This window comes from Rhinolophus sinicus, linkage group LG10 (assembly GCF_036562045.2).
Source record: "Rhinolophus sinicus isolate RSC01 linkage group LG10, ASM3656204v1, whole genome shotgun sequence".
NCBI lineage: Eukaryota > Metazoa > Chordata > Mammalia > Chiroptera > Rhinolophidae > Rhinolophus > Rhinolophus sinicus.
This window is the reverse complement of record NC_133759.1, coordinates 61483288-61510857: the sequence shown is the minus strand read 5'-3', so window position 1 is coordinate 61510857 and position 27570 is coordinate 61483288. Positions and strand designations below refer to the sequence as shown.

Sequence of the window (27570 nt, the reverse complement as noted above, 5' to 3'; positions counted from 1 at the left end):
AGTGCCATCCAATGGAAAGGCAGGAAGCTTCAATACAGGAACCGGCACATTGAAACTTAGTAACAGTGTGACAAGTTTCAAGTTGTTCCGTGCAGTCAGTCAGGTGTGAGTTATGGCTGAGAGAAGGTGTGCTTTAAAGTGTGCCATAAATCATGGATCATGAGCAACACATTAACATGAAATGAGCAAACAGTTTCATCCTGTATCATGACAATGTTCCAATGTACACATTGCTTCTGGTGTGGCAATTTCTGTCAAATAAAAACACACATTGTGTCCGCATCCGCCTTATTCACCAGACCATGCGACTTCTGGGTCTTCCCCAAAGTCAAAATGACCATGAAAGGTAAATATTTTGAATCAATTCAGGACATCAAGGCAGCCACGAGAGTACAGATAAAGATACAAAACAGGACATCCAGAAATGCTTCAGAAGTGGCAAAAAATGATGAGATAGTGTGTTTGAAATGAGTGGGAGTATTTTGAGGGGGATTAATGGCAATGGGTCTTTTACTGTAATAATTTTTTTTTTAAATTTAAACATTCACCATATTTTTTATCATACCTTGGTATATACTCCCAATCAGGGAGCCCCAATATATAAAGCAACTACTAAGAGAACTAAAGGGAGAAACTGACAAAAATATAATTATAATAGGGAACCTAAATGCACAATTGACAGCTAGGGATAAACTATTCCACCAGAAAATCAATAAGGAAATATCAACCTTAAATAACGCATTAGACTAAAGAGACATAATTGACATTTACAGCCTTTCATCCTAGAACAGCAGACTATACATTTTTTCTAGTGCCCATGGAACATTCTCAAGGGTAGACTATCTGTTGGGAGACAAAACTAGCCTCAGCAAATTTAGGAAGAATGAAATCATACCAAGCATATTTTCTGACCACAATGCTTTGATATTGGAGATCAACAGCAAAAAAGAAGTGGGAAAAACCACATTTATGTGGAAATTATACAACATGCTACAAAAGAATGACCGGATCAAAGAAGAAATAAAAGGGGAGATACAAAAATACATAGAAACAAATGAGAATGAAAATACATCATATCAAAATTATTGGAATATTGCAAAAGCAGTATTAAGAGGGAAATTTATATCTTTACAAGCCTATCTCAAGAAACAAGAAAAATTTCAAATAAACAACCTAATAATACACCTTAAAGAACTAGAAAAGAAAAACAAAACAAATGAAACCCGAAGTCAGCAGAATGAAGGAAATAATAAAAATTAGAGCAGAATTGAATGAAACAGTGAACAGAAAAGACAATAGGAAAGTTAACACAACAAAGAGCTGGCTCATTGAATAGATTAATAAAATTGACAAACCCCTGGTTAGAGTCACTAGGAAAAGAGAGAAAAGGTACAAATTAAAAAAATCAGAAATGAAAGAGGAGAAATTATTATGATACCACAGACATATAAAGGATCATATGAGACTACTATGTAGGACTATATGCCACCAAATTGAATAACCTAGAAGAAATGGACAAGTTCTTAGAAATAGATAACCTTCCTAGACTGAATCACAAAGAACTAGAAAATCTAAATAGACTGATCAACAGTAACAAAATTGAATCAGTCATCCAAAACCTTCCCAAAAGCAAAAGTCCAGGACCAGATGGCTTCACTAGTTGAATTCTACCAAGTATTCAAAGATGATTTAATACATATACTCCTCAGACTCTTCCAAAAATTTAAGAAGAGACAATATTTCCTAACTCATTTTATGAGGCCAACATTACGCTGATACCAAAACATGGTAAGGATAATGCAAAAAACGAAAACTACAGACCGATATCTCTGATGAATGCAGATGAAAAAAAAATCCTAAACAAAAGAGCAGCAAATTGAATACAACAATATGTTTAAAAGATTATACATTTAGATCAAGTGGGGTTCATTTCAGGGGAACAAGGATGGTTCAACATACGCAAATCAATCAGTGTGATACACCACATAAACAAAATAAAGGATAAAAATCATGTGATCATATCAATAGGTGAAGAAAAAGCATTTGACAAGATACAACATCTTTTGTGATTAAAACAATAAAATGGGTAGAGAAGAAAAGTTCCTCAACATAATAAAGGCCATATACGACAAACATTCAGCTAATATAATACTTAATGGTGAAAAACCGAAAGCTTTTCTTCTAAGATCAGGAACAAGACAGGTATGTCCCCTGTCATCATTGTTATTCAACACTGTATTCGAAGTCCTTGCCAGAGCAATCACGCAAGAGAAAGAAATAAAAGGCATCCAAATTGAGAATGAAGTTAAATTGTCATTTTTTACAGATGACATGATTCTTTATATAGAAAACTCTAAAGTCTCTACCAAAACACTACTAGAAACAATGAACAAATACAGTTGTTAAAGGTGCAGGATACAACATCAATGTACAAAAATCCATTGCATTCCTATATACTAACAATTAAATTTCAGAAAAAGAAATGAAACAAACAATTCCTTTTACAATTGTAACTAAAAGAATATGAACCTAGGAATAAACATAACCAACAATGTGAAGGACCTATACACTGAAAACTATAAGGCATTATTAAATGAAATTGAAGAAGACACAAAGAAATAGAGAAATATTCTGTGTACATGAATTGGAAAAATCAGGATATGTAATTAAAATGGTCATATTACCCAAGGCAATATACAGATTTAATGCAATACCCATCAACGTCTCCTTCAATGGTATTTTTAAAGAAATAGAACAAAAACATCATAAGATTTGTATGGAATCACAAAAGAACCTGAATAGACACAGCAATCCTAAGAAAAAAGAACAAGGCTGAAGGTATCACTCTCCCTGACTTCAATTTATACTACAAAGTGACAACACTCAAAACAGCAGAAAAACAGACACACAGATCAATAGAATAGAATTGAGAACCCAGAAATAAACCCACATATATATGGGCAGATAATTTTTGACAAAGAATCCAAAATCATACATGGAGAAAAGAAAGCCTCTTAAATAAATGATGCTGGGAAAGTTGGGAAGCCACATGCAAAAGAATGAAACTAGACTGCTATCTGTCACCATATACCAAAATTAATTTAAACTGGATCAAAGATCTAAACATAAGACCTGAAACAATAAACTGCATGGAAGAAAGCATAGGTACTAAACTTATGGATCTTGGGTTCAAAGAGGATTTTATGAATTTGACCTCAAAGTCAAGGGAAGTAAAAGCAAAAAGAATGAATGGGACTACATCAAACTAAAAAGCTTGTGCACAACAAAGAAACCATCAACAAAACAAAGAGGGAAGCAATCAAATGGGAAAAGACTTTTGCAAAAAACACTTCCAATAAGAAGCTAATATCCAAAATATATGAAGAACTCGTACAACTAAAACAAAATTCCAAATAAAAATGGGCAGAGGACCTGAACAGACATTTCTCCCAAGAAGACATACAAATGGCCAACAAATATACGGAAAGGTGCTCAACTTCACTAGCTATTAGAGAAATGCAAATCAAAATCACAATGAGATACCACCTCATTCCTGTTAGAATGGTTATTATCAACAAGACAAGCAATAACAAGTGTTGGAGAGGCTGTGAAGAAAAAGGAACCGTCGTACACTGTTGGTAGAAATGTAAATTGGTACACCACTATGGAAAACAGTATAGGAAGGTTCCTCAAAAAATTAAGAATACTATTACCATACAACCCAGCAATCTCTCTCCTGGGTATCTACCCAAAAAATCTGAAAACATTTATCTGTAAAGATGTATGTACCCCTGTGTTCATTGTAGCATTATTCATGGTGACCAAGACATGGAAATAACCAGTGTCCTTTGAGAGATGATTAGATGAAGAAGATGTGACACATATATACAATGGAATTTTACCTGGCCATAAGAAAAAATGAAAGACTGCCATTTGCAACAACACAGATGGATCTTGAAATCATCATGCTAAGTGAAATAAGTCGGACAGAAAAAGTCGAGAATCATATGACTTTACTCATATGTGGGATATAAAACTGAAAGTAACAAATGAAGAAGACAAACAAACACACAAAAGCTCATAGACACAGACAATAATTTAGTGGTTACCAGAGGGTAAGGGGAGAGGGAGGATGGTAGAAGTGGGAAAAGGGGGTCACATGTATGGTGATAGAAGGAGAACTAATTGGGGTGGTGAACACACAATGCAGTATATTGATGATGTATTATCAAAATGTGACAGTTGAAAACTATATAATTTTACTAACAAATGTCACCCCACTAAATTTAATAAAGATAAAGGAAGACATTTGTGGTTGTGCAAGCATATATGAAAATGTGGAAACTCTTTATCAACAGGGCACTAGGAACTCCTGCCAGAGGTCACCCATAATCAAGTAAAAATAAAAATTCTTGTATTTTTTTCCACATTTAAAAGGATTGTTATAATACCCCAATTTAAAGGTAGGTGGAGTAGCCATCTGGCTTAATATTGGAATCTAATATTTGGAAAATATTTCTATGCAATTTTCTGGTTTTGATAATTGGTATGTATTGTGGCAGTTAGAGCTAATATTCTGATAGAAAGCAACATTTCTGAATCAATTCATTAACAGATTAAATCATTAGTAAGTGGATTCATTAACCCTTTTCTGTTCATGAAAAATATGTCCGTTAAAACTGACATCCCAGGCCGGCCCAGTGGCTCAGGCAGTCGGAGATACATGCTCCTAACTCCGAAGGCTGCCGGTTCGATTCCCACATGGGCCAGTGCGCTCTCAACCACAAGGTTGCCGGTTCAACTCCTTGAGTCCCGCAAGGGATGGTGGGCTCCACCCCCTCCAACTAAGATTGAACACAGCACCTTGAGCTGAGTTGTCTCCCAGATGTCTCAGTTGGTTGGAGTGTGTCCTCTCAACCACAAGGTTGCCAGTTCAATTCCTCAACTCCCGCAAGGGATGGTGGGCTGCGCCCCCTGCAACTAGCAACTGGCAACTGGACCTGGAGCTGAGCTGCACCCTCCACAACTAAGATTGAAAGGACAACAACTTGACTTGGAAAAAAGTCCTGGAAGTATACACACTGTTCCTCAATAAAGTCCTGTTCCCCTTCCTGAATAAAATCTTAAAAAACAAACAAACAAAAAAACCCAAAAAACTGACATCTCGGTTTTTACAGGTTAACTGCCTGTCAGTCAGAGAAAATGGACTAGTCTTTCACTTCCTATGAGCCTGACTCCAACCATCCCCTCCACAAACATGTGAAACAAAAGAAGATTTTAAGAAACTCCAGTTCCCTTAAACAAGTGTATCATTATCCCTCACAGAACAAACAAATAAACAACAACAACAACAACAAAAAACCTTTAAAAATCTATAGAATGGGCTTTAGTTTTACTTTAGTGATTCCCTGTGCTATAGCCATCAATCCTGATATCCTCTGAATGAATATACAGACAATAACTGACAATACCAGATATAAAGAGGGATATATAGGTCCCTTCCCAATAAATGTCACATTTAAGGAAAAATGCTGGTGATTGCCGATCACACATCAAGACCTTAAATAAGTCCTTAATTTGCAATACTTCTCTGGTACACTGAATAGTCATTGAATGCTTTTCACCATCCAGGTTTAATGATTACTTGAAATCAGAACCAAGTCAATAAATGTAAATGAATTACATTTTTCTAAACCAGACACAAACCAGATTTACAAAATATAGGTTCATAAATCACAGGCAATAAATGAAAGAGAATAATATTTAATAGAAGGTCACTTGAGAACTAATGGGTTCTCTTTGTGCCTTCTTCACCAGTCACATTTCTCAGGTTGGACCATTCTACTTTAATGTAATAGTTGGAAGTTGTAGATGACCTAAAGATGAATGTATATTCTTCATCTGTTCCACCAGCACTTATTTAACTTCTCTTTTGGCAAAGTGGCCACTTTTCAGAGAGGTTATTATTTTCTACTCTAAAGACAAATATCTTTTGAGTGACAAGTAATTTATTACAAAATTCATTTCCTCTCCACCTTTTCAGTGAAGTCAAGTGGCTGTTACTTCCAAAGCTAGTTTTAGCCAGATAATTAAATTAATTTTTCTATTTATTGACTGGCACTGTAGGCTGTGCTTGCTGCCACCAGGATTAATTTGGCATTCTCTGATCAAGCAAATGATCTCATTACTCCTTTCTGCCTACAGGACATCATGACCCTTGGTAGAGTCAGTCAGACATGAACATTCCAGAAGGTGACTTTCAGAAATCTGGGACTTTGATGTGGTAGACCCCCTGCTTAAACGTAGGGTTATTTGTAATATTCCTATATAGCTTTAGCTTTCCTCCACAGAAGTAATAACTATCCATCATAGGATCTCTTTGGTTTTCATGTAGATGGATTTTAGCAATAGTATTTAGAAAGTGGCCTCACTAATTATAGCCCACCCTCCACCATGATGGCATATAGAAATGTGATTTATTTAGGGGATTTATGCAAATGATGGCACAAGTATCTTCCTTCCAGGTTTAAAAAACTCTTCTGAAATTTGCCTGAAATTTAGATAGGCATTAACATTTTAAACAGACGTTAAAGAAAAAGTAGATGGTGAAAAATGGCAGCGTGAGGTGAGCCTCTGTAAATCTTCCCTACAATTTACAACTAATCGAACAACTATAACTCCACAAAGGACTCCCTACACAGCAGACAGGCAAGACGAAGAGGCCCACTACTGAATTCACCTAAAGGTGGGCAAATCGTGCGAGCAGGGGAGGAGGGGAGGGAGAAGTGCGGAGCCGGAGCCGTGGGGGCACAGGACGCAGACCTAGCTCAGTGCTCCGAGCTCACTGCATCCCACAATTACCGCAGCTGCAGGAGAGGGAAGAACTCGGACTGCTAGGGTTCCGTTTATGGCCCACAGGGCTGAGGGGACAGAATACAACACAGCTGAACCCAAGGCTCACAGCAGAGACCTCAGAGAAAAGACTGAGGGAAGAAGGCTGAAAACAGTGATTTAAGCCCTCACTGCCAAGCGGAGAACAGAACCCTTAGGCACTGAGACTAGCCACCTCCTCCCTACCCTCCCAGAGCTCACCCCGCCCCCACCTGCCCGTTGCTAGAAGGGAACAGCAGCAGTGTCAGATCAAAAGAACAGAATATTTGCTGTTCTGAGAATTGTGGACCACAGACACAGATTCGCAGCCCAACTAGTTCCGGCAAAGGGGAGGGAGCTATGGAAGCAGGACCATCTGTGGTGATGGTCGCTGCCATTGCTCTGGGCCACCTCTCACAACTCAGCCCGCCCCTGACCCCAACTATCTGGGCGGATCCCTGCAGGAGTAAACAGAACTGCTGAAACATACGGGCTCTGAATCTGGTGCAGGAAGAGCTTTGTAACTTCAAAAGCTCTCCGAATACCCACACGGACACTGTGCCCTGTGACCGAGGCAAACTATTAACAGAGGAGAAGCCCGTCTCCCAGGGATTCCCCCATTGTGTGAGAAGCTGGAATAGTGCAGAGAAAACATAGCACTACTGTGTGAGAGAGAAAAAAAGGCTGCAGTTGGAGAGAAAATAAAACATTCTACCAACAAGTACTGGAAAACAAAAGAAAGACCTCTTCCTATCAACCTGCTGCAGAAGCCACTCCTGTAGATGTCTAGGAGAGAAACAGTAAATCAGTAATTGCCATGAATAACCAAGGTAACAAGACAGCTCAGAAAGAAAGTGAAACGTCTCCAGAAAAGGAACTTAAAGATATGGAAATATGTGACTTAAATGACAGAGAATTCAAGATTGCAGTTCTGAAAAAGCACAATGAGATGCAAGAAAACACAGAAAGGCAGTTTAATGAACTCAGAAACACAATCAAAGAACAACATGAGCATTTTACGAAAGAGATTGAAATTTTAAAAGAGAACCAAATAGAATTTCTGGAGATTAAGAACTCAATAGAAGAAATTAAGAATGAAATAACCAGCTTAGGTAGTAGAGTTGACCAGATGGAGGAAAGAATCAGTGACATCGAAGATAGAAACCTGGAAATGACACAGATGGAAGAAGAAAGAGACTTGAGACTTAAAAGAAATGAAAGAACTCTACAAGAACTTTCTGACTCCATCAGAAAGAGCAATATAAGAATAATGGGCATACCAGAAGGAGAAGAAAGAGAGAAGGAACAGAGAATATATTCAAACAAATTGTCGATGAGAACTTCCCAAACTTGTGGACAGAACTGGATCCTCGAATCCAAGAAGCAAATAGAACACCTAATTACCTCAATCCCAACAGGCCTTCTCCAAGGCACATTGTATTGAAGCTGTCTAAAATCAACGACAAAGAAAGAATCCTCAAGGCAGCCAGGGAAAAGAAGACGGTAACCTACAAAGGAAAGCCCATTAGATTATCATCAGATTTTTCAGCAGAAACTCTACAAGCCAGGAGGGAGTGGAACCAAATATTCAAACTATTGAAAGAGAGAAATTATGAGCCAAGAATAATATATCCAGCAAAGATATCCTTTAGATATGAAGGAGGAATAAAGACCTTTCCAGACATACAGAAGCTGAGGGAATTTTCTAATACACGACCTGCACTACAAGAAATACTAAAGGAGGCTATTTGACCACCATCAACAGGGACAATTTGTGGCAACCAAAACATAAAAAGGGGGAGAGTAAAGGCCTGAACCGGAATATGGTAATGGAGGAAGTAAGCCTGCAGAAGAAAATTGAATACTCTAAATATCAAACTTTCTTTTACATAAACTTAAGGGTAACCACTCAAAAAAAAATCAAGAACTGAAATATATAGTGTAATAAAAGAAGAAACAGAGGGAAACATCATAGAATACCACCACACAGAAATAAAAGACAACAAAAAGGTAAAGAAACAATGGAGACACAGCCTTACCAGAAAATAAAAGACAGAATGACAGGAAATCCTCACATAACAATAATCACCCTAAATGTAAATGGACTCAACTCACCAATAAAAAGGCACAGAGTAGCAGATTGGATCAAAAACTAAACCCAACCATATGCTGTCTCCAAGAGACACATCTCAGCTACAAGGACAAGCATAGACTCAAAGTGAAAGGGTGGAAATTGATACTCCAAGCAAATGGTACCCAGAGAAAATCAGGTGTAGCCATAATGATATCAGATGAAACAGACTTCAGGGTGAAAAAGATAACAAGAGACAAAGATGGACATTTCATAATGGTAAAGGGGACTATACAACAAGAAGACATAACAGTCATCAATATTTATGCCCCCAATCAGGGAGCACTGAAATATACCAAGCAACTACTAACAGAACTAAAAGGAGAAATTGACCAAAAAACAATTATACTAGGGGACTTAAATACATCATTGACAGCTATGGATAGATCATCCAAACAGAAAATAAATAACGAAATAGCAGCCCTAAATGACACATTAGATGAAATGGACATAATTGACATTTATAGAGCACTTCATCCTAAAACATCAGACTATACATTATTTTCTAGTGTACACGGAACATTCTCAAGGATAGACCATATATTGGGACATAAAATCAGCCTCAGCAAATTTAAGAAGATTGAAATCACACCAAGCACATTCTCTGATCACAAGGCTTTGAAATTGGATATCAACTGCAAAAAGAAAGCAAGAAAAAACAAAAATACATGGAGATTAAACAAGATACTTTTAAAGAACGGCCGGATCAAAGAAGAAATTACAGGAAGATCAAAAGATACATAGAAACAAATAACAATGAAAATACATCCTACCAAATTTTTTGCGAAGCAACGAAAGCAGTTTTGAGAGGGAAATTTATATCATTACAGGCCTATCTCAAGAAACAAGAAAAATCCCAAATAAATAACCTCATGTTACACCTTAAAGAACTAGAAAAAGAAGAACAAATGAAACCCAAGGTCAGCAGAAGAAAGGAAATAACAAAAATCAGAGCAGAACTAAATGAAATAGAGAACAAAAAGACAATAGAAAAAATTAATGTGACAAAGAGCTGGTTCTTTGAAAAGATTAACAAAATTGACAAACCCTTGGCTAGACTCACTAAGATAAAAAGAGAGAAGACACTAATTAACAAAATCAGAAATGAAAAAGGGGAAGTTATCACGGACACCACAGAAATACAAAGGATCATCCAAGAATACTATGAAGGACTATATGCCACCAAATTCAATAACCTAGAAGAAATGGACAAGTTCTTAGAAACATATAGTCTTCCTAGGCTGAACCATGAAGAACTGGAAAATCTAAACAGACCGATCACCAGTAACGAAATTGAATCAGTCATCCAAAACCTTCCCAAAAGCAAAAGTCCAGGACCAGATGGCTTCACTAGTGAATTCTACCAAATCTTGAAAGAGGATCTAATACCAATCCTGCTCAAACTCTTCCAAAAAATTGAAGAAGAAACAGTACTCCCTAACTCATTTTATGAGGCCAACATTACCCTGATACCAAAACCTGGTAAGGACAGCACAAAAAAAGAAAACTACAGACCAATATCTCTGATGAATACAGGTGTAAAAATCCTAAATAAAATTCTAGCAAATCAAATACAACAATGCTTTAAAAAGATTACTCATCATGACCAAGTGGGGTTCATCCCTGGGGCACAAGGATGGTTCAACATCCGCAAATCCATTAATGTGATACATCACATAAACAAAATAAAGGACAAAAAATATATTATATCAATTAATGCAGAAAAAGCATTTGACAAGATACAACATCCATTTATGATTAAAACACTTAATAAAATAGGTATAGAAGGAAAATACCTTAACATAATAAAGGCCATATATGACAAACCCTCAGCTAATCTCATAATTAATGGTGAAAAACTGAAGCCCTTTGCTCTATGTTCAGGAACACGACAGGGCTGTCCCCTATCACCTCTGCTTTTCAACATAGTGTTGGAAGTCCTTGCCAGAGCAATCAGGCAAGAGAAAGAAATAAAAGGCATACAAATTGGGAATGAAGAAGTTAAATTATCACTCTTTGCAGATGACATGATGCTATATATAGAAAACCCTAAAGACTCCACCAAAAAGCTATTAGAAACAATCAACGAATACAGTAAAGTTGCTGGCTACAAAATCAACGTACAAAAGTCCATTGCATTCCTATATACTAACAATGAAATCTCAGAAAAAGAAATACGAAAAACAATTCCTTTTGCAATTGCAGCAAAAAGAATAAAATACCTAGGAATAAACTTAACCAAGGATGTGAAAGACCTATATGCTGAAAACTATAAGACATTTTTGAAAGAAATTGAAGAAGACACAAAGAAATGGAAAGACATTCCGTGCTCATGGATTGGAAGAATCAACATAGTTAAAATGGCCATATTACCCAAAGCAATATACAGATTTAATGTAATCCCCATCAAAATCCCAATAGCATTTTTTAAAGAAATAGAACAAAAATCATCAGATTTGTTTGGAACCACAAAAGACCCCGAATAGCCAAAGCAATCTTAAGAAAAAAGAACAATACTGGAGGTATCACACTTCCTGACTTTAGCTTGTACTACAGGGCTACAATAATCAAAACAGCATGGTATTGGCAGAAAAACAGACACATAGACCAATGGAATAGAATTGAGAACCCAGAAATAAAACCACATAAATATGGACAGATAATTTTTGACAAAGAAGCTAAAAACATACAATGGAGGAAAGACAGCCTCTTCAATAAATGGTGCTGGGAGAATTGGATAGCCACGTGCAAAAGAATGAAACTGGACTGCTATCTGTCACCATGTACCAAAATTAATTCAAAATGGATCAAAGACTTAAGCATAAGACCTGACACAATAAACTGCATAGAAGAAAACATAGGTACTAAACTTATGGACCTTGGGTTCAAAGAGCATTTTATGAATTTGACTCCAAAGGCAATGGAAGTAAAAGCTAAAATAAACAAATGGGACTATATGAAACTTAAAAGCTTCTGCACAGCAAAAGAAACCATCAACAAAATAAAGAGGCAACCAACTGAATGGGAGATGATTTTTGCCTCCGATTAGTGCCTCCGATAGTGCCTCCGATAAGGGGCTAATATTAAAAATATACAAGGAACTCATGCAACTCAACAACAAAAAAAAAACAACCCAATTGAAAAATGGACAGACGACCTGCAGAAACATTTCTCCAAAGAGGACATACAAATGGCAAATAGACATATGAAAAAATGCTCAACATCACTAATCATCAGAGAAATGCAAATGAAAACCACAATGAGTTATCACCTCACCCCAGTCAGAATGGCTATCACCAACAAGACAAATAGTAACTAGTGTTGGAGAGGCTGTGGAGAAAAAGGAACCCTCATACATTGTTGGTGGGTTGCAGACTGGTACAGCCATTATGGAAGGCAGTGTGGAGGTTCCTCAAAAAATTACGAGTAGAATTACCATATGACCCAGCAACCCCTCTCCTGGGTATCTACTCGAAAAATCTGAAAACATTTAGAGATAAAGACACGTGTGCTCCAATGTTCATTGCAGCTTTGTTTATGGTGGCCAAGACATGGAAACAACCAAAATGTCCTTCGATAGATGAATGGATAAAGAAGTTGTGGTATATATACACAATGGAATACTATTCGGCAGTAAGAAAAGATGATATAGGAACATTTGTGACAACATGGATGGATCTTGAGAGAGTAATGCTGAGCGAAACAAGTCAGACAGAAAAAGCAGAGAACCATGTGATTTCACTGATATGTGGTATATAAACCAAAAACAACAAAAGAACAAGACAAACAAATGAGAAACAGAAACTCATAGACACAGACAATAGTTTAGTGGTTACCAGAGGGTAAGGGGGGTGGGGAGTGGGAGATGAGGGTAAGGGGGATCAAATATATGGTGATGGAAGGAGAACTGACTCTGGGTGGTAAACACACAATGGGATTTATAGATGATCTAATACAGAATTGCACACCTGAAATCTATGTAATTTACTAACAATTGTCACCCCCCAATAAATTTTTTAAAAAAAGGGAAGAAAAATAAAAAGTGCACCTTGAATCTCCTATCTCCAGTAACAATCATCTTACAAGGTCTGACAATTAAGTTCGTGAACTTGTTGCAATGATGTTGCTAATCTTTTTTTGCTCTCAGAGGGATTATTCATTATGAATTTGCACAAACTGGACAAAGTGTTAATCAAGTTTACTATTTGGAAGTGGAAAAGTCTGCATGAAAAAGTAAGACCACCTGAACTTTTCGCCAATAATTCATGACTCTTTCATCACAACAATGCACCAGCTCACACTGCACTGTCTGTGAGGGAGTTTTTTGCCAGTAAACAAGTAACTGTATTGGAACACCTCCCTACTCACCTGATCTGGCCCCCAATTACTTCTTTCTTTATCCAAAGATAAAGGAGATATTGAAAGGAAGACAATTTGATGACATTCAGGACATCTAGGGTAATACGATGACAGCTCTGATGGCCATTCTAGAAAAAGAGTTCCAAAATTGCTTTGAAGGGTGGACTAGGTGCATAGCTTCCCAAGGGAAGTACTTCGAAGGTGACCATAGTGTATTCAGCAATGAGGTATGTAGCACTTTTTCTAGGATGAGTTCACAAACATAATTATCCAAATTTGTAGATGGTTCAGTATTGATGTAATTGATTTTTGTACTTTCCTGTAACTATTTCTATCATCTCCACTATATAACCTAATATTCTCATATTTTGTCTTTTATCCATGTTTAAGACCAAGGCCCAATATGAACCATACTCATTCATATTACATATAGATATATAGATATAGCTATAGATACAGATATAGATAGATATACAGTTTCCTATGTAACTTGTAGAATTCCCTGGTCATTAAAAAAAATGACCTAATAGGTTTGTAGCTTCTATATGATAGGAGGAACGAACTCATAACACAGTTGCCACAAGATAATGACCTTCATTTTGGAACTAGTGTATTGTCACACAATAATGACCTTCAATCCACATCAACCTATATCAGAAGGGGTGAAAAAACTGTTTCAGCCCCATAACTGTGTTATTTATAACTGGCTGCCTACTTCACCATTCCACTGCTTAGACAGAAACCCGACCTTCTAACTTGATATTGTTGGCCAAGAAAAATGTCATGATAATATTCTCATGAGATTTCAGGAAATAAATTTTGTACATTTGTATAGCATGTATGCCAGCTATCTGTCAGAAAGTTGAAACGTGACCCAATCATTACTACACATGCTTCTCAATTAGGATCCTCCAATCTGGTCAGAGAGAGAAAACATCAGCCCAAGAGAGTTAAATAGCAATGGAAAGGAGTAGACAAGTGTACAATGGGTAGCACACAAAATCAAAACTAGAGGAGTGGTGGGCAGTGAGAAATGATGTTTAGCCAGAATGGCCAGTGAAGGCTTCCTAAAGGGAAATAGACCTTAAGAGATGGATGGGATTCAGTGATCACAGAAGACTAATAGGAAGGAGGAATAAGGTACAGAAGAGCACGAAAGATGGGATTATAAAAGATATGTTCAATTTGACAAGTATAGCAACTTCACTGATATAGAGTATGAGTTATAAACAGCAACCTCAAAAGTTAACTTTTATAGAGTGCTTTCTATGTCCAGCCATTATTCTAAATGCTTTTGCCCTATACAAAATGCGCAGTCACTGCTCAGCTTCACCCTTGTGGGAACATGGCCCAGTGTTGTCAGGTCTTATTTCTTTGAAAAGATAATCCAATAATCTAATTTGTATGTGATTTTTTTAAGAGCATATGGTCAAAATACAGCCTGCAGATGACCAACTTGAGATGTCAAGGAATAAAAAGAGATGAGACTGAAAATGTAGGCTGGTACCAGTTTATTGAAGATTCAGAAATCTGGAGAAGGTGGAATATCTACAGCCAGAAGCTCAAATAGTAGCAGGATCAGTGGAAAAGAAGGATACATCACATTTTATTAATATAAGGGATAATTAATTGGATCTGTGACAGAAGGGGAAGATTTGGGGAAAATTAGATCCCTAAGAATAAAATGAGAAATAAAGCCAGTTGAGAATTTGAGTGAAGCAATCTCAATAGAAGAAGGACGTTAGGTTCGAGGGTTAACATTATTTATAAAACCAACAACAGCACATCTACTACATGGGGTTATCTACTGAGTAACTGAAAAGCCATGCTGGGATTAAAAATGATTAAGGTTTTGGAATTGCATAGACTCCTGTCCTGGCTATGGGTTTCCCAGATGTTTTATATCAATGAATTATTTACCGTCTCTGTAGTTTCCATTTCCTAGCACGAATATCATGTCACTCCCCTGCTGCCACCATGTATGGCTTCCCATTATCCTCAGAAAGAAATCCTGAATCTTTACCTGGCCTACAAGCCTCTTGGCTTCTCTTCCAGCTCACGCTCTGTTCTTCAGAAATACAGTTTCCACCACAGGACCCTTGCACATGATGGTCCCGAGGCCTGGACCACTTTCCCCTGAGCCCACATTATTGCCTCATTTAGGTCTCTGCTCAAACAGCATCTCCTTAGTGTCTTCTCCTCCACCATCTGCTTCTCCTTTCCCTTATTGTCTTTCTCCCCAACCAGAACTCAAACCTGTGTTTTCTTCATTGCTATATCCATAGCATCTAAAATACTACCTGGCCTAGAGTAGGTATTCAACGACTATTCCCTGAAGGGTATGAATGAATGGATTAAAAATGTCAAAGGAAGGGAATAATGGAATTCATAACAGAAGTGGCGTGTAGATTAAATGAGACAATGTGCATAAATCACTTAGTATATAGCCATAGGAAACATTAAAAAAAATAGCTGAAAATGATAGGATATATCAAGATGGGAGACAGGGAACTGGAGATGAGCCCTGGAGCTTGGAGTCTGAGATTGTGAACAGGCTTATGGATAGCTACATATGTATCCACTGTCACCACCCAAACTCTCAAAAGTCTATCGTTTGAATTCTTGGGAGACCTTTGAATGTCATTCAGTGAGAAGTTGGTTAGTCATGATGTGTGTTATAAACTAATAATTTGTTTTGTTGCTTAAAGATAATCTATAAACTGTCATTTGTTACTGCTTTGCTGAAAAATTGGAGTTTGGGGAACGATGTGGTATTAAACTACAAGCAATGAGAAGTCGAAGGAAAGCAAATGCTGTTTCTATCATACATACTGTAGTTCTTTCCAAAATTACCACTGTATTACCATAATAAGATAAATAGGGTTCCTTTTCTGATTTTCATGTAACTATGACCCTTATGAATAGTGACTGACTTGAAAATAGATACTTGTCCTGTAGGGTCAGGTTCCAGAATAAAAGGAAATTGCTAGAAAAATGGAAAAAGGATCACTTAGATTTGCCCAGTTTGGCTAGAAACTTCCTTTTCTCTCCAGAATCCCTGTCTGAATCCCCATTCAAGCAATTTTCATTTTGCCTTAGGAGCTAATTGCCTGAAAAATAAATAATAGTAGACATTTTAAAGTATGTACAATATTTTGTAGCTGAGTCTGTCAATGTTTTGGGAACAGAGCTAGTCTCTTGAGAGTAGGAGGTATCATGGGTTATTCCTAGGAAGCCTGGACAGACAAGATGAGGCTACCCTTGGGATAAAATATGTACTAGGGGCCAGGCTGAGCTAGAAGTGTCACTCTTGGTGTAAGTCACAGGCCCCTAATACTGAGCAGTGGTGTATTATATCTTTTTGGAATATATAAGGAAGTATGCCTGATTAGTTCCGAGACCATTTCCAATTGAAGCCAAAATGCCCCAACAATAATTACCGACCACATGTGCCTACTTTCTGTCAGGTACTGTGGTAGCAAACCTCTGTAGGGGTATTATTACCCACATTAAACAAATAAGCAAATTAAGAGCCAGTTTTGCCCCAGGGTTACACAGTTAGCAGGTGGAGAAATTTGATTAGAATCATTACAGTAGACAATGAGGCAGGAATGTAACTGTGGGTGATGAGGGGGTATAGTTGTTCACTGAAATACATTTTCCCCGAATGAATAATGCTTTAACATTAATAAAATAGTTTCAATATACATTTGGGAGATAGACAAAGTTGAAAGAAAACTAAATGTTTAGAGAGCCATTTTTCATTGTTTCATGTTATTCAGGTACGTGGCCTTTGGAGGATATGTGATTGAGATACATGCGTATATGGACCAAAGTGCTCCACACTGGAGTAGATACTGCACATTTGGCTCTGGCAGGTACTCACAAAAACTCAACAAACCTCCCAGTCAGGGTTTCACATTGGGGCAGTGAGGTGTCTTCTATGTCTCTGGCAGCCTGAATTTATTTCTGCTCCTTTATGCGTGAATGGGTGAAACAGACCCCAGGAGAGCTTTCCCTTTTCAGGTTTCTTTTCCTTCCTGGTCCCTTCTCATTCACAGTCCTACTGTGGGGACAGAGTCCAAGAGAGCAGTTTCCAGGCTCTTGGCCTCAGGTGGAAGGGTACTGGCTTGGGTAGTAGATGGCCATCAGCTATGGTTAGTTGACCACCAGCTGTAACCAGTTAGCCAATTAGCCACTGACATAACTGCCGTGGCTGCGTTCGTTGGTCAGTTGGTCAGTTGGCAGGCAGAGAAGCGGACAGCAGGTTGCAGGTCATGTGGATCAAGCCTCCAGTGAGAATATAGTGCCTCCAGTGAGACTATAGTGGTATGGCTCCCCTATCTATGGCTCTGTGGGTGTTCCTTTTTGTCCTAGCGACATCCTGCATTCTTATGTGGGGAGCGAGACCAGAGACCCCGCAGGTCGCCCCGCACAACACCTACCTCCTCCTACCTATGCCTATCAAATCCAGCCTTGTCAGATGGGTGGTGAGGACACCATTTGTTTTTGTCTCCTGAGCAGCCATTTCCCCTTTTCTGTTGATAGAACCAACACTTTTCTGTTAGGAAACACTCCTCTATTGTTATGCCATTTGATACAGGGACAAACAGCATTCAAATCAAGCCCTGGCAGCTATGATTCTCTCAGGAGTGGTCATTTGACCCAAACCAGTTTCCTGAGACTGTCTCAGAACTGTTACCGGTACACCTGGGAAAGACATTTTCTCCCAAACAGAATTACTGAGCTGGTGGGGTTGAAGCCTGGAACTCCCTAAATATCTTGACTTGATAGGAAAGTTCTGCCAAGTAGTGAAACCCACATAAGAAACACAGTCAGGGACTGGAAGAGATCAAGAGCTGATGACATCATTGAGTTCCTAGGTCTGAATTTATTTCTGGATTATTTTAGTCACTTGAGTTACCACATTTCTTTTGGTGCTTAAGCCAATTTGAATTAGGGTTTTGAAGGCAGGTGGCTTGTGTGTGGTTTATCTTCTGACTAGGCATGCCAACTTTAATGAGATGTTTACTTTGATGTCTGGATTCATTCATTTTACAAACTTTTATCTTTCCAAGTGATTTATCTCATCCTTAATCTTTTCTCAATAATTTAATTTTATTTCTAGAAACATCAAGCCTAAAGCATATTGAAATCTTCTCCCACTAATGATCTACAATTACATAGCTTTATCAAGTGTTTCCACTTAGTGGTTCATTTTAGGGTTTTGTATTAACCCATTTAGGAATTAGATTTATAAAATAAGTAGCTCCACCCTTAGACTTTCCAAATAAACCTGTATGTGATATTGCCAATGCAGAATGGTTATTAGAAATTATTATGATAAGTATTTCTAGTGTTTTACAATAATTTTAGCTCTTCTTTTTAACAAACATGCACTGAAAGTCGGTTGTCTTCTAAAGCCTCATATTCATCCTGTTCTCACTGTCCTGATCTTAAAAGGATATTAAAATTTGATTTAGATTTTTCCCCCCAATGGATTTTCAGCCAAGTGCTCCAGATGGGGGTCAGTCTTAATTCTGCCTTTTATCCCATAGTGGTTTGATATTCAAATTATTTTCAGTTTATAAAGAATATAAACCATAGCTTGAGAATTTGTCATCTTTCCAAAGTTCCACTGTTTTACTAACAAGGACAGAATTTGTCCTCATTTCCACACAAATGAAGAAAAAGAGTGATCAGGCTAATTGATTTGGGCTTAGTGCAAACACTACACAGAGCTCAGAGCCCAAGATGCCCACCAGAATATGATTTAATCATCTAGTTGAGAAACTTTCTGCTTCATACTCTGTGGTAGAGTCACAGCTGTGTTGCCCTCTTTAAAAAAATCATACATATGGTATTTTTTTTCTCCTATACAGGGCTGCATTCAGATTGTGAATAAAAGGAACTTGCAGAAATGGAAAGAATACAAAAAGCACAAATAAAAATGGGGTGGGGCATGAAACATGATAACCTTAGAGATCTACAGAACCCAGGGCCCCAGTGTTCGTGGATCTTGACCAGCCTGTCACCTCCAGACCCCTCAGCCAAACTTGTAGCATGAATAATTTCAGGTGGCTTCAGGCAAAAATTACTGTGAAATCAACAAGGTTCTAAATGTGGGCCATTTGAGGAGATCAGCTGGAGTTCATCAGATCTGGAACTAGGACAGGCGTTAGCTCTTCTAGTGACAAGAAAAAATAATTGTTGCACTTTTTTTTTGTCCTTAAAGCAGGAGAGGGATTTAGAGAATTTCTAATAAAAAGGGAGTGAATCTCCTACAAAGAGTGCCTATAAAAGAAAGGGATTTAGTTACTGTCTGAGGAGTCTTCCAAGTGGACTTTCTTCAAGATGATACACAACAAAATTTTCTTTGTTTCTAATCACACTCGTATTTCAAGATCCAAGGAAGGGAAAGTGAGAAAGGAGAGAGAGGATCAGATAAGACATACATAGGGTAGTCGGAGGATTTAATAAGGGTAATATAATAACTCATATTTATTAAATTTCATTATGTGCCCAGCACTTTGATAATCATTGTAGGTAATTTCACTTCTTTCTTACATCAACCCCATGAAGTATCATATGGCCCTTAATTGACAGAGGCAACAGAAAGCTCAGAAAGCAGCAGGGCCAGTATTTGAACCGAAGCAGCCTAATTCCATGTTGTAATCTTTGTCATTCTTCGGGATCCTTAGATTTACCCAAATTTACCACCATTTTACATATCAGAAAAATGAGGCTATGCTCACTTTCAAAGTAGTTTAATCCTGGCATCATAGCTAAGATTTGAACCAGGCAATCTGAGCAGAAAAAAGCTGTGATACCACTTCATTGTTAAGCAACCGTAACAATCCTCCTTACACTGGCTCTGCCACTTGAAAAGTCTTTCACTGTATAGTCTCCTTTCATATTACCACAGATCAGTGATGTCTGGAGTTATTACTTCATTCTACAGAAAGGACATTGAAAACAAAGGAGGGAAAACAGGTTGACCAAGATTATCCAAGACTCTTTTTTTCTTGGTTCAATTTTGTTTCCTCAGGAAGGTTGGGATGACTTGGGAGGTTTGTCTGGGCACTGTGAAGGCAACAGATCCCTGGGGTTTGGGAGCATTGCCTTAGGATGGAGTGGGAGCTTCCAAGGCACACCTGGCTGATTTCTTTCCTATACAATCTCCAAGCTGAGGTCTAGAAGCAGGAACAAAAGTACCAGACAGAGTGCCAGTCACAGCTGTTGACTTTGGAGATAGAGCAGGGAATAAAACACCGATTCTCTGTTCTCAAAGAGCTTCTATTACTGCAGAATGTTCTGTGTCATGCTAACTTTCATCCAAGCCTATGTCTTGAGCCCACTCTTGGTGCTTGTAAAAGACCCACATACTTACTCTTTCTTCTAAAAGACCAGTCCAAACACTTCACAAAACAAGAAAACAATAAACACTAACCCTCAAGAGCAAAGCATTTATTTCCTTTGTGATCTGTACTCACAAGGTTGGCAGGTTTAGAACTAGAAGCTGCTCAAGGTCATTTAGCAAGAAATCATAGAGGAAACAAAGCAATTCATTTTTTTAAAATTTTTGCTCTATCCATAATATTTTCAATTTGCAAACAGTGACCACATATTAAATGTTTATGAAAGAAAGAAGAACTATGGTGAAAAAGAAAAAAGAAAACGTACCAGTTCCCTTCAAAGCGACACATAGCACTAGGTGTGACCCTCTTGTTCCCTTTACTTTAATATGTAACATCTAAGCACTCCTTCATAAAGTGGAAAGAAACACATTAGAAATACATTTAAATTGAGGGTATAACATGTAAATCACAAATAAATCATCACTACAGGTTAACACGTCCAGGAAAATAGCCTATCAAGATTCTTAAAAGGAATTAGAGACTTGATAAATAAGATAAATCATTCTTAGCTACATGACCTTTGTTAAAAATCAACATGGCTCTGGAAGAAGTTCTGTTAAATACAAACTGAATGAAAAAGGAGCAAAAAAATGCATCAGATGTTCTGGGTATAACTACAGGCATGGCAAAGAATATTGTTAAAAGTTGATTCTGGATGAAAGTAACACTTCATTTTCTAAAATGCCTAGAGATAATATGGCAAATATCTGGTCAAATTTTATGACCAGTCTCCAAACTTGTAGCTGAATTCTTGAGCTGCAGAAATATATTTTGAAATGTCTGCCAAAGAGGTCATCAATCCTGACTGAACAATACAATGAAGACTTAAGATCTGAAAATCCTTGTTTCTGAGCTTCCTTTGGTATGAAAACATTTGAGTATTAAATATGTCATAGGCTTTCAGGTCACACAGTCCTGAATTCTAATTCTGTCTTTGTATAACACTGTCTTTATGGTCTTGGCATGTCACTTAAAGTTTTCCAAACTTTAGTTTCCATATCTCTAAAATAAAGATAATAATATTGCTCACAATTTTCCTCCCAATAATAAAAAGCTAATAATGCAAGTAAAGTACTTAGAAATATACCTGGCATAAAGTAAGTACTCAAAAATGTCTAAGTATTATTATGCAGGATATATAATTTAAGGACTGTTGTCTTTAAAGAAAAACATGCTGAAATTCAATGGAAGAGAAATAATCCTTTCAACTAATGGTGCCGGTGTAATTAAACATCATAGGCAATCGAATGAGCATGAATGTGAGCCTCATAACTTTTATAAAAATTAACTAAAAATGGATCATGCACTTCAATCTAAAACAAAGGAAACATCAACATCATGGTGGAGTAAGAGAACCCCTTCATATCTCCCTTTGAATTTACAAGCTGAACACCTATTACCCAGCAAAGGTTCCTCTGCTCAACACACAAATACACCTGAGAGATTCATACATCAGTACATCTGAAGGTGGGTATACTGCAGTGAGTAGGGGAGGCAGGATGAGGTGATAGATGGGAATGGTGTTTGCAGCCACATTTTGGCACCTGCCATGGACACAGCTCATGTGGTAGCAATTGAAGGGTCAGAGGGTGGCCTTCACTCTGTGGCAGGGTAAGACGGCAGGAGTGGTGTCAGTACCCGAAAAGCTGTCTCCCTCGCCCCCCTGCACTGCAGCAGAACCCAATAGCAGCACCAGAGACACAGGAAACAGCATAGTCATGCCAGCGACAATTAGTAAGGAGGCAGTCCTGCAGGGTCATGACCCTGGTTCCCCCCAACCACCACACCCCCTCACCATAGTAAGGCCAAGCTGACATGGCCAGAGTGGGGACACTCACCATTCCAGTAACCCATGAGGTAATTACCACAACGAAATTGATAACCCTTCCCCCCCCCCAACTCCCTGTCCCCGAACTCCTCCCCCCCCCCCACAACCCTGGAGGCACAACTAGTTTAAGGGAGAACAGAAACTTGCACTATAGCACCATCTATTGGAAAACAAAAGAAAGACTTTGAATTATCAACTGGCTGAATTGTTAAGATCAAAATAGTATCTAAACAAGAAAAGAGTTCACTACCTCAAACGCGCAGGCAGAAAAAAAATCCATCAAACACTATGAATAACCAAGATAGCATGGTAATACAGGAAGGAAATGACAAATCTCCAGAAATCATACCAAAGTCATGAAATACTGTGGTTTAAATGACAGAGAACTGAAGATTGCAGTTATGAAGAAACTCAATGAAATACAAGAAAACTCAGAAAGCCAGTTGAACAAGCTCAAAAATATTATTAATGAATAAGAGGAATATTTTGCCAAAGAGATTGAAACTATAATAAAAGAACCAAACAGAAATTTTGGAGCTAAAGAACTCAGTAAATGGGATGGAGAATGTTTTAAAGAGCACTGGACATAAAGCAGACTCGATGGAAGAGAGAACTAGCAAGTTCAAAGATGGAAATCTAGAAATGATTCAGGTGGAGGAAGAGAGAGAACTAAGCATTAAAAATAAATGAGTAACTCTACAAGAACTATCTGACTTCATTAGAAAGAGCAACATAAGGTTATCGGGTACCCCAAAAGGAGAAGAGAAGGAGAAGGGAACAGAAAGCCTATTCAAATAAATAACTGATGAGAACTTCCAAACATAGGAAGAAGTTGCACATTCAAATGCAAGAAATTAACAGAACACTTAATTATCTCAATGCAAAAAGGCCTTCTCCAAGACATTGTATTAATAATGTTACAAGGTAATAATAAAGAAATAATTCTCAAGGTAGCCAGTGATAAAATAATAAAGAAATAATTCTCAAGGTAGCCAGTGATAAAAAAGAGACAGTAACCTACAAAGAAACCCCATCAAATAATCATCAAATTTCTCAGTAGAAAGCCTACAAGACAGAAGAAAGTGGAATGATATATTCAAAATAATGAAAGAAAGAAACCACCAGCCAAGAATAACATATCAGGCAAGGTTATCAATCACTTATGAAGGAGAAATAAAGGTTTCTTAGACAAGTGGAAGCTGAGGAAATTTACCCCTACAAGACCTGTTAAAAGGAGCTGCCATCACTGAGAATCACCTAGGTGAAGTCTAGGTGAACAGAAGCCCTAAAACTGAGGATATACAGAAGCCACATTGAGACTAGTAGGAGGGTCAGAAATGAGGAATGGGCTGGTCCCACACCCATATGTGGCAGTTAAAAATTGGGAGGGATATCTTGGCTGTAGAGTTTTCTCTCTGAGGAGTGAGGGGTCCTAGGCCCACACCAAGCTTCTCAGCCCAGGGTTTCAGTGCCAGAGAGAGAAGTCCCCATAACTTCTGGCTGTGAAAACCAGCAAGGATTGTGGCTGAGTGAGACAGAGTGTGCTGCACTCCCAGGCCCTCCTCTAAATGGCCCTGCATACAAATTTATGTGCTGATGAACTCACTTGCTCTGAGCTCCAGTGCTGGGACTGCAGGAGGAAAGACACCAGGGACATATGGCAGAAACCGGATTGTCTGGTTTCAGGGCTGGAGAGGCAGCTTTCTCCCAGACAGAAGTGCTGGCTTGGCCTCTCCCAGGCATCTTCAAGTCTAGTGTGGGTGGTGGCCATTTGAAGATTGCTTTGTGGCCCATGCTAGGTGACCCCCAGAAGGGCACAGGTTGGGGCTAAACTTGGCCTTTGGTGGGGCCCCACCTAGGAGACCCCATGGCAGCATGGTCAGCTTCAGACTGAGCCAGAACACCACCCGGCTGCCTCTGCAGATAACACACCCAAGGGGCAAACTGGGCAGGCACCAGAGCCCTGCTAAAGTGAATCCTACTCCACAGGGTCAGCTCCTGCACAACAGTTCCTCCCTATAATCACAACCAGTTCTCACAACCAATCAGACTGAAGGTCAATCCCTTCCATTGACAGGCAAACTGCAACCAAGGCTCAACTGCAATAGGAAAGCACACACAATACACACAAGGGAAACACCTACAGCAATCAGCTCAGGTAACCAGGGAGTATGTGCCACTGGGTCCCACAGCACACTTACTACATAAGGCCACTCTACTAAGACTGGGAGACATAGCAGCTCTATCTAATGCATAGAAACAAAGGGATGCAGCCAAAATGAGGAGACAGGGAAACATCTCAAATGAAAGAATAGAACAAAGCTCCATAAAAACAAAACAAAACAAAACAAAACAAACAACAACAAAAACCGCTAAACAAAATGTAGATAAGGAATCAGAAGCAGAGTTCAAAACACTGGTTAAAAGATGCTCAGTGATCTCAATGAGAATTTCAACAAAGAGATAGGAAACACAAAAATGGAGATACAAAACATAATAAAGAACCATTCAAAAATAAAGAATACAGTAACTGAAATGAAGAATACATTAGAAGGAATCAACAGTAAGTTAGGTGATGCAGAGTACTGAATCAGTGACTTAGTAGATGAGGTAGCATAAAGCACCAATCAGAATAGCAGAAAGAAAAATGAATCCAAAAAAACAAGGACAGTTTGAGGGCCTCTGGGACAACATCAAACATAAATAGCTTCCCAGACAAGAAAAAGTAAAAGGAGTTCATCACCACCAAATACCAAATAAGTATTACAAGAAATGTTAAGAGGGATACTTTAAGAAGTAGAAAGAAAAAAAGATAAAAAATATGAATAATGAAATGTCAATAACTACATGTCTATCAACAATTACTTTCAATGTAAATGGATTAAATGCTCCAATCAAAAGATAGGGTGGCTGAATGGATAAGAAAACAAGACCCTTACATATTGCATACAAGTGACTCACTTCAGCCTGAAAGATACACAGAGTGAAAGTAAAGGGATGGAAATGGATATTTCATCAAAATAAAAATGAAACAAACAAACAAATAAACAAACTGGTGTAGTAACAATACTAATACCAGACAAAATAGACTTTAAAACAAAGGAACAAAGGCTACAACAAGAGACAAAGAAGGACCCAGTAATCCCACTTCTGAGTATTTATCCCAAGAATCCGAAAATGCTACTTCGAGGGGACATGTGTATCCATATGTTCATTGCATCATAATTTACAATAGCCATAACATGAAGGCAACCTGGGTGTCCATCAATAGTTGAAAGGATAAGGAAGAAGTGGTACATACCGTGTTTCCCCGAAAATAAAACTGGATCTTATATTAATTTTTGCTCCAAAAGATGCATTAGGACTTACGTTCAGGGGATGTCATTCTAAAAAATCATGCTAGTGCTTATTTTCTGGTTAGGTCTTATTTTGGGGGAAACACGGTATATACAATGGCATATTACTTAGTCATTAAAAAGAATGCAATATTACCATCTGAGCCAACATAGATGGACTTAGAGGGTATTGTGCTGAGTGGAGTAAGTCTGACAGAGAAAGAAAAATGCCGTATGATTTCACTTATTTGTGGAACAAAATAAATGAACAAACAGAACAAAAACAAACTCATAGATACAGAGAACATTTTGATGGTTACCAGATCGGAGGGGTGTTAAAGGGTAGGTAAAAAAGGGGAAGGGGTTAAGAAGTACCAATTGGTAGTGACACAGTAGTCTTGGGGATGTAAAGTAAAACATAAGGAATATAGTCAATAATATAATAATAACCATGTATGGTGTCAGATGGTTACTAGATTTACTGGGGTGATCACTTCATAAGTTATATAAATGTCTAATCACTATGTTGTACACTTGCAATTAATAATATTGCATGTCAATTGTAAACAGTAAAAAAATAATAGAAAACCACCACACGAAAATAACAGATAATAAAACAAGGAAAAAGAAAAAAGGAGATATAGACCAACCAGAAAACAAGAGATACAATGGCTGTAGTAAGGCCTCATGTATCAATAGTCCCACTCAATATAAATGGGCTGAACTCACCAATGAAAATGCAAATGTTAGCAGGATGAATTAGAAAACAAGACCTAACTATATGCTGCCTTTGGGTGATCCATCTCAGCTCAAAGTCAAACATAGCTCAATGTGAAAGGATGGAAGATGGTACTCCAAGCAACTGGCATCCAGAGAAAAGCAGGTGTAGCTATAGTTACATCAGACAAAACAAATTTCAAGCCAAAAATAATGTAACAAGAGAAAAAAAAAAGATTTTATAATGATAAATGGAAAAATACATAAAAAGACATAACATTTATTAATATATATGCACCCAACCTGAGAGCACCAAAATATATAAAGCAATTATCAACAGAATTAAAGGGAGAAATTGACAAAAATACAATAACAGTAGGAGAATTTAATAGCCCACTTACATCAATGGAATGATCATCAAGACAGAAAGACAAGAAGAAAACATCTGTCTTAAAAGGCACATCAGACCAAATGAATTTAATAGACATTTTTAGAACTTTCCATCCCAAACAAACAGAATGCATATTCTTCTCAAGTGCACATGGATCATTTTCAAGGATAGACTATATGTTGGGACAGAAAACAAGTCTTAATAAATTTAAGTGAATTGAAATCATATCAAGCATGTTTTAGAAACACATGATATGAAACTGGAAATGAACTACAAGAAAACTGGAAAAAGCACAAATACATAGCTATTAAACAACATACTACTGAACAATTGGGTCAAAGAAGAATAAAAGAAGAAATCAAAAGATACATAGAGACAAATGAAAATAAAAACACAACATTCCAAAATTTATAGTATATAGCAAAAGAGATGTAAGAGGGAAGTTCACAGCAGTACAGGCTTACCTCAAGAATGCAGAAAAATCTCAAATAAACAACCTAATATTACACCTGAAGGGATTA

General features: G+C 37.8%; 1 protein-coding gene across 2 annotated transcripts in view; it reads right to left on the bottom strand.

Moving 5' to 3' along the window:
* The window catches only part of TAFA1 (TAFA chemokine like family member 1), a 558841-nt gene that overhangs the window by 275743 nt on the left and 255528 nt on the right, over positions 1 to 27570 (bottom strand). The gene's annotated exons all lie outside the window — the stretch shown is intronic.